The following is a 9,113-nucleotide window of genomic DNA, read 5'->3' as shown; positions in this document are numbered from 1 at the left end:
GATTTTTCCATCCTAGTAAATACTCCAAGACCATTTGCCAAATTTTAGAGGGGTTTTGATCTGCACTGTGGAGGAAGGGCCCATTTCCTTCAAGTATAGAATGTTGAACTAATCTCTTGAGTTGGATTAAAGGAGGGGCTCCACAGGTCGACCCCATTACATTGTGCAAATATCTAGATTGGACTGTGTTCTAAACAGTCTCAAAGGCATGTCTTCCCCAACTCTGGCCACTCTCCTGAGATAGCTTTGAGGGGAGGGAAGGTAGAACAAGGAAGATCCTGCCACAGGCTCTGCATGCATTATATTTTGTTATTTTTCCACTAAATTAAAGATATATCTGCTTTAAAAAATGGACTTAGTCATAAAAATCTCTTCCCTTTTATCAGTTTTCCTGTCCAATTTTGCCCCCTCCTTCTATAAGTGTCATCATTTAATTTCCTGTGAGTGTGTACCCCTTTTAAAGCATCCTGTTAGTCCTGTACCCACTCATCCTTATCACCTGTAGGCTTCTCTGACTGCTAATAGGCCTGGGATCTGGACATGATTTAGCATAATACTCCAGGACTGACAGTCCCTCCTAAACATAAGAAAGAGTGGGGAGCTCTCTTGAAAGTCTGCTTAGTTCAAAGGAACCTCTGTTTTCCCCCAAGAAATGTTAAATGTGTAAAAAAGAATGTAGACTCTAGTGAGAACCCAAATAAACCAATATAAATATATACCCAGTATGGTGCCCAATGAAATAATGGTAAATAAATGTTTGTGGAATGTAAGCAAAAATTACAGCTTATATCTGTAAAGTACTTTGGGGTTTGCAAAATTCTTCAAACATTATACTATAATCATCCCTTTTAACCAATCAGCTAGCTATAAGAATGTCAGGACTGCCGCTATTCCCCATTTTGAACTTGAGAAAACTGAGGCTTAGAAGGGATTATGTTATTTGCAAAAAGTTAGACGCTGAGATGGGACACAGGTCTTCTAACTAGAAATCTAGCATTTTTTTGAACAGGAGGAAGAAGAAGAGGAGAAATGTAGTTAGAAGAGGAAGCAGAGAAGTGGGATGAAAATGGAAGAATAGTAACAGGAGGAGGAAAAGGACGACCTTTCACTCACTCACAGGTCAATGATTCAACAACCAAGATGTTCCATTTTGTTATATAGTTTTTGCATTTCCCCTGGATGTCGCGCAAGTGTGGGAATAGAAAGTTTCCTTTCCTCAGTAAGGGATGGAGGTTGGGTTGTTAGAACAAATTCCGAAACCCAAATGTTGCTGGCAGAGGTTGGGGGAGGGAGGAGGAAGCTGAGAGAGAAGGGGATCAGATGGCTGGTTTCCAGGGGCACAGTTTGTCCTCAACCGGTAAATGGGTATTGGATAGACATCCCAAGTCTGTGCCTCAGACAGACTCTTACAACCTAGAACATTCCAGGACATCTGGTCTGGGAAGTGATACAGCTGCCTTTCAATTATACAGTCACCTCTCAATTATCCACACAGATAACCCATAAACCCAGTGCATCTGGCTGTGGAATGCATTATGGGATTTTTCCAGTAGTGGATTTCCTTGAGCTGATGTGAAAACACTTTGCATTTGCTGAATACAGGCTAGGGGTGCTGAGAGGTAGGAAAGGACTAAGCATTGGTCATGGATATCCCACAAGGTAAATAAACCATGGAGTGGGGAAGGACTCTGACTCTCTGCAGGGAGATCACCAGCAAACACTCCACATTTGGATCCTATAACAGACTTGGAGCTTGGGAAGTAATTAATGTGGCCCACCAGTCCGGGGCAACACCCATTCAGGGGGACACCCAGATAAAAGTTGTGATGCTACAGCCTGAGGCCCACACAGGAGGAAATCATTCCCAATCCTCTGTCCTCAGATGCCCTCGAACTTAAATGCTCAGACATTCTCTAACAGGAATGTTGCTGGCTCATCTACCCCAGTTTTTAAACTTCTAATGATACTCAGTTTGTCTGCTCAGCAGAAGCAGGAGTGGGCGTGCCGACAGGCATGTGTGTGTGGGTGTGTGTGAACTGTGCTCCAAGGGGCATGTTATGAATGAGTTATGAAGTGTACTGTACACAGCCCAATTCAGGAGCAAAATGGGAGCTCCCAGAAGCCTGGGTCTCTCCAACCTTACCCCACATGCTTGTCTTAAGCAGAGTTGCCAACTAGCTGGGAGAGGACTAACTCGGCTTGTGTTTTATCACAGAAGCTGGTTGTTTCTTAATGATATGAAACATTTTGATCCCTTTTGGATGCTTGTCTTCTGAAAGAGGTGTGGGGTTACTGAAATCCCAAGTCCCTCTAATTAAAAAAAACTGCAGAGAAAGTTCCTGCCCCTCTGTCTACATTCTGCATAGTCACTTAAACTAATCTTTCACAAATAGGAGTTTAATCAATTCAATTAAAGTCATTGAGCACTTTGTCTTCCATTAAAGCCCTACTCTGATTCCTTATAGAAGTGATCCTGGGTTCCAGAAGGCTAGGTCAGTTGGGGTACAGCTGTGGCTAGCTGTTAGTGCTCTCTCCCTGTTCTTACCTTTCTCTGATTATACTGTATTTACTTCTGTTACTGCATCATTTTATCTCGAAGTAGCATGTAAGCTCCTTGAGCGCAGGGACTACTTTTCTTTTTCATTTATTCAGATATTGGGCCCTTTGTTCAACAAATCTTTATTGAGCAACTACTGCGCACCAGGCACTATACTATTCAGTAGGAATAAAAAGACAAAAATGGAACAGTCCCTCGCTGCTCCCAAGGTGTTGATATTCTTTGGGAAGAAATAACACGTACATTATATATATATATATATATTTATTTATTTATTTATTTATATATATATATATTTATTTATTTATATATATATTTATTTATTTATTTATTTATATATATATATATTTTTATATATATATATATATATATATATATATATATATATATATATATACACACACATATGTACATACAAATAAGAAAATACAAAAGAAATGCAAAGCGAGTGCAAAGTTAGTTTTGTGAGGAGGTCATCAGCATTTGGAGGTGGGGGTGGAGGAATTAGGCAAGGTCTGGAGTAATCGGTAGCACCTGAGCTGAGCTTTGGAGGAAGCTCGGTGGTCAAAGAGGAGGTGTCTAGGTGGGAAGGGAGTGCATTCCAGGCCTTACAGGGCAGCCTGTGCAAAGCACTGAGATGGAAGATAGAAGGTTGTGAATGAATGAATAATTGAATGGACAGAAAAGTCCGGTGCTAGGTGCTAGGAATAAAAATACAAGCGAGATGGTCCTTGCTATCAAGAATCACCTCACATTCTAATAAAGGGAGACAACACACATTGGGGAATGGTGACCTGGGCTGAGAGTTTGGGTGTGGAAAGTCAACAGGGATGCCAAGAGGACCTATAGGTGGTGATTATCACACCCTTTCCCCATCAACCCAACTGTCCTCTCCAGGAATCTTGCCATCTGCCCTGCCACTCTCTCAACCTTGGCTGATGTTTTCCCATCTGAAACAGCATCCTTTGTACTAGACCTTCAGAGATCATATCTCCCCTTCCTTCTCTGAGGTCGCTAATCTATCTACCCAGTTATAGAATACCAACTCTGGTGTTGAATGATGAGTGAATGACATCAAACCTACCATATGTTGTGTGGACTAATAGTGAGGAAACCCCATGCTTCAGTCCTGCCTCACAACCTAACTACTATGTGATCTTGAGAAAGTCACTTAACTTCTCATAGCCTCAGTTTCCTCATTTGTAAAATAGGGATGATAATAGCACTATGTATTATTAACATATATATCATATAGTAATAGACTAATACATTTATAAGATAAAGAGATATGTAAATATTAGCTGTTATTATTGTATCTAGCTGACCCCAGCCTATGCCAGACCAACAGTCACCCCATGCATCTTGCCATCTGTTCTGCCAGGGAACAACAAATAGGTTAGTTCGGCTGGAATGCAGAGTATATAAAGGGGAATATCTAATTTATTTTTGTATCCCTATCAGGGAGCACAAGCTTTGTGCATAGTAGATGCATAATAAAATGTTTATTGAATGAATGAATGAGGCATCATAGGTTTTACCAAATTGGAAAGATTTTGAGTGTGGACCTAATGGTGGCATTTATATCTATTGTCTGAAGACCAGCCTGGCTAAGTTTGAGAGGCTTATCACCAGATTGGCCACAGGGTGATGAATTTTTTAGTCCCAGAATCTCTCAAACACCATGTAACCAATTATAGAGGAATCATAATTTGCACTGGTGGTTGAAGAACCCATAGAATGAAATAATAGATTGTTAAAGTATTGAAGTCTAACATACATGAGCTATCTCTTCATTGTATCCCTCTCCCCAGCCAAAAAAGCTTTCATAGGTTCACCATTACCCTCAGGATAAAGTCCAAACTCTTAATTCGGTCATATAAGGCTCTTCAAAGTCTGGTTGCTACCTACTTCTACAATCATATTTTCCTTAGCTCACTTTTGTGAAGAGCATTGGATTTGAACCTGGGTTCAAATCCCAGCTCTGTCACTTACTACTGATGTAACTTTAGGCAAGGCACTCACTTCTACAAGGCTCAGTTAACTTTTGTCACTAGATGAGAGAAGGGCTTGGATTTGTTCATTCCCTGCCCCATCACTACCCTCCCTCCCAGTAGCATAGCTCCAAAGGCTTGTTTGCTTGAACAAAGCTGTGGCTGCCTTATCTCCCCATCCAGCTGCCTTGTGGCCATGAATACATGATGTCTTTGTTTCCTTTGTCTATTATTGTTTACTCTTTCTTGATTTTAGGTGAGTATAGGATATAGATCAGACCAAGTTTCCACCTTGTAAACTCTGAAAGGTTTGAAAAACCATCAAAAGTCCCTTCAGCAACTGCAGCTAATAGTAGCAATAATGTGAGTCAGATGGGGAGCCAGCCCTGAGGAGCAACCAGCTTGACCTATCCTAACAACAAATCCACCCAATATCAGAAACACCATGTCCTACAAGCAAGGGAATGACCCAGTCCAGCAAAAGACCAGCCCAGCAGAGTGAGGAAACAGCCTATCTATTAGCTGTGCTCTACCCTGAAATAAACCTGATGGGGACTTCTAAGAAATAAAATAATAATAATAATAATAATAATAATAACAATAAAGGATTTCCTGGAGTTGGCCTCCTTCAATGAAAAGGATGATGTTTTGTAGCAACCACTTTAACTTGGAGCCCACTCTCACTACAGACCAAGATGTATAGAGTAGAGAATGTGTTCCTGGTTTGGAACATGGTTTTACTTCCATTCTTGATGTACCTTTTCAGTAAAATCTATTTGTAAAAGCCAATTTATATTCGTTGGTTTGTTGATTTGGGGGAGATGCTACTTAAGCAAATGACAATGGAGAAACACATGGGGACTCATGAGTGATAGTATTAGATATCCCAAACCCTCATAGTTACCACTTAGTCTCCTGAGGTGAGTAGAGCCAGCTGCTCTCTAGTGAGTGGACCTGCTAGGGGAAGTAGAAGTTGGAAGAGTAAGCTCCAGAGACTATACCACATTTTTGTTCTGAACATTTTGTTGTTCTGAACTTCATAAATACCAACAAACATGAACATTAGTACGTACAAAGAATAGAAAAAGAAGTTTGCATATGAAACTGCAATTGTACACTATGTCCAGCTTGTTCCTCCTGTTTAAGCGTTTAATAAATTCAACGTGTGTATTTCAAAGCTGTCCTGATTGTCTGGGTCTCCCTCTGACTTCCCTTCTGTTTTCTTCTGCACATTCTTTTAAATTGTTCATTGATGTTCTCTGCCATTATTCTCTCCTGCCCCCAAACCTCCCCATTTTTGTAACAAGTAAGTATATTGAAACAAAGCAAATATGTTGCATTGTTGACCTCCAGCCTATCTCCGCTGTCAAGACTCGAGAAGCTTGCTTCTTCATCAGTCCTCTAGGGCCGTAATTGGTCATTACATAGGTTTGAGATCTCAAGTCCTTCAAAGTTGTTTTTCTAACAGTGTTGTGGTCATGGCATAAATCGTTCTCCTGATTTGGCTCACTTCACCGCATCAGTTCATATAAGCCTTCCCTAGTGTCTCTGAATATTCTATTGTTTCTTATGGCAGTCATACTCCATCATATTCACATGCAACAATTTTTTCAGTCATTTCCCATTTGATGGGCACCCACATTTCCCCCAGTTCTTTGCTGCAACAAAAACTACTGCTATGAATATTTTTCACACATCTGGATTCTTTCCCTTTTTCTTTTTGTCTCTTAGGGCACATGCCTAAAATTGGTATCTCTGGGACAAAAGATATGTACCTAATTTGGTGACTCTTTAGGTATAGTTTCAAACTGCATTTGAGAATGGCTAGATCAATTCATATCTCTACCAATTAGTGTACCTGTTCTTTCACAACTCTTCCAACAATTGTAATTTTTCTTTTTCGGTTATCTTTGTCAATCTGATGGGTATGAGGTAGAACCTTGGAGTTGTTGTGATTTACACTTTTCTTCTTATGAGTGATTTGGAGCATTTTTAATATGGTTGTTGATAGGTTTTTTTTCCTCTTGAGAACTGCCTATTCATATCCTTGAACCATTTCCTGCCTTCCATACAAAGTATCATAAGTATTCAATAAGATAATGAATGTAAAAGTGTTTTGGGAAGTTTAAGAAAATGTCATAAGATCAGAGGAAAAGAACTTTGACATCATCTAATACAATCCTCTTAGCTTACAGATGAGGAAACTAGAGAGTTGGAACAACTTGCTGAAGGTCACAGGACTGGGATTTGAACCCAAGTCTTCTGACACTGAAGATAGAGCTCCTTACACAACACCATAGTGATTTTCTTAACGTGGGGGATTGTTATCTTTAATCAACAATATTTACTGTACCTGGCTCTGTGTTGGTCTCTGTTGTGGGGGAGATGAGGAAAGAAAAAGACACCATTCCTAACCTCCAGGAGTTCAATCAGCTAAATGGCATTCACACACATGAAATGGTACCCACACCATTCAGCCTGTGGGCAAAAGTTTAGTTACACAGCTCAAGCACTTCTAGCTCTGGAAAGAGGAGATCCAAATGGACTGAGTGGGCCAAGGAAGCTTCTTAAAGGAGGTGTGGCTTATGCAGGGACCTGAAGGATGGACAGAGACTAGCCCAGAAGGCATTCCAGGCAAAAGGAACCTAGTAAATAAAGGCTAAAAATGAAATTCTGAGGCCTTTTTAGAATCACAAAAACACAGAATCTTAGAGTTGGAAGGGACTTTGGAGACTGTGTGGTCCAACTTGTAGCTGACCAAGAATCTTCTAGATAACTTCCCTGGCAAATGGCCGTCTAAGCTTAGCTTCAAGTCTGGCAAGCCCACTACCCCCTGAGAAAACTCATTGTACCTTAGGGCAGTTAATTGTTAAGCAGTTTATCCTTACTTCAAACTTCAATATGTCTCTGTGATGTCACCAATGTTCTGTCCTATGGGACCAAGCAGCATGGGTCTGATCCACCTTCCTCATGACAGCCTTTCACATATTTGAAGACAAAAATTATTTCCCCTCAAGGCTTCTCATGTCTGAGACTCTTGGGGACTTCTTCATGACACCCTTCCCACCACTACCTCCATGGCATTCATGCTCAAGTTTAAAAATGTCATTCAATCGAACTTGTTCCTGGATGTTTCACACATGGTTCAAGAGCTTTGATGAGAGCTTTCACGAACAGATGTCAAAATGAGACAAAAACAACTGGATTCAAACTTCCTTTATCTTAAAAGTTTTATTGGTGGTAGTAGGCTATGGCTCAGTAAGGAAAAAAAACAAAAAAGAAGATTTTCAATTAGTAAATCTGGGTTTAATCCTATTTCTGTTCACTTCTTACCTCTATGACCCTGGAGAAATCACTTTACTCTTCCACATCTTAGAGGATTGGACTGGATGACCCTTAAGGTCCTTTCCAGCTCATTTCCCAGCCATCTCTTCACTATGCTGCCTACACTTTAGCCATCATCCTCATCACATGCCTTATCCCCGAAATGAACCTTGGATTCTACCCCAGGGTCTCCCAGATACAATAGCGACTGCCATCTCCTTCCTCCTTACCTTTACATGTTGTCTTTCTCCATTAGAAAGTAAGCTTCTTGTGGCTCAGATACGGAAATGGGTCAGGATGGCCACTAAGGTACCTTCCAACTCTCTAGAGTCTGTGAAGTTAAGTGACTTGTCCAAGGTCAAACAAGTGGTAAGAATCAAGGGAAAGGCATGAAAATCACTTCAGTAATAAGCTAAAATTCTCTTCAAAGCTTCACCTGAGAATCTAGAGCAAAGAAAGAATTTGAAGAGATTTATGAAATAAGAGTTCATGGCAGATTGCGTTTACTTCATTGAATGAAGCAGCCTATGTTTTATATAATGTTTTGCAGTTGGAGTTTAAGTCAATTTTGCTTGGCTAATTGGAGCAAAATAAATGTAGATATATATAGTCCTGAGTGATTCAGGAGTGGGATTTGAACCCAGACTTTTGACTTCAGGCCCTGAACTCCTTCCACTTACTATACTAATGTTCTTTTTGTTTTTCTATCAAACTTATTTCTGCAAATAGCCATCTCTTGCCTCTTCTGCGCAAGGAACCGTTCCATGTAACAACAATTTTTTTAAAGAGAAAAAAGTATAGCAAAACTATGTACAAGAACTATGTCTAATAGTGTACACAACATTACATTACCCTAGTGCTGCAAGGAGGGGTGGTTGCACCTTTTTTGAGCTCTTCTTCTCCGGAGCCCTGCTTAGTCAAACATAAGTCATTCATGATAGGAAAAGTTGGCAGGATTCTTGAGAGACAGTGGAACAAGACATAAGCAGCAGATTGGTTTTGAGAAGAGTGGGACACTTTAGATGGTGTTTGGTGTGGACACAAACAGTGATTGATGATATAGGATTGGAAGTAAAGGCAGGGGCAGGGGGTTGTGATGTGCAGGTGGATTTATAGATATATTTGTGGGTATGATGAAAGAAGATGTGATAAAGGGTGAGGTTGGAGACAGTGGGAATAATGGGTTGGGGTTCAGTGGGAGCATATAGGGAATTGTTTTGGTTTTCCTATTGACAGAAAAT

This window comes from Phascolarctos cinereus, unplaced genomic scaffold, assembly GCF_003287225.1.
Source record: "Phascolarctos cinereus isolate Bilbo 61053 unplaced genomic scaffold, phaCin_HiC Scaffold_4;HRSCAF=312, whole genome shotgun sequence".
NCBI lineage: Eukaryota > Metazoa > Chordata > Mammalia > Diprotodontia > Phascolarctidae > Phascolarctos > Phascolarctos cinereus.
The sequence above is the reverse complement of the archived record's forward strand: the minus strand, read 5'-3'. Positions refer to the sequence as shown.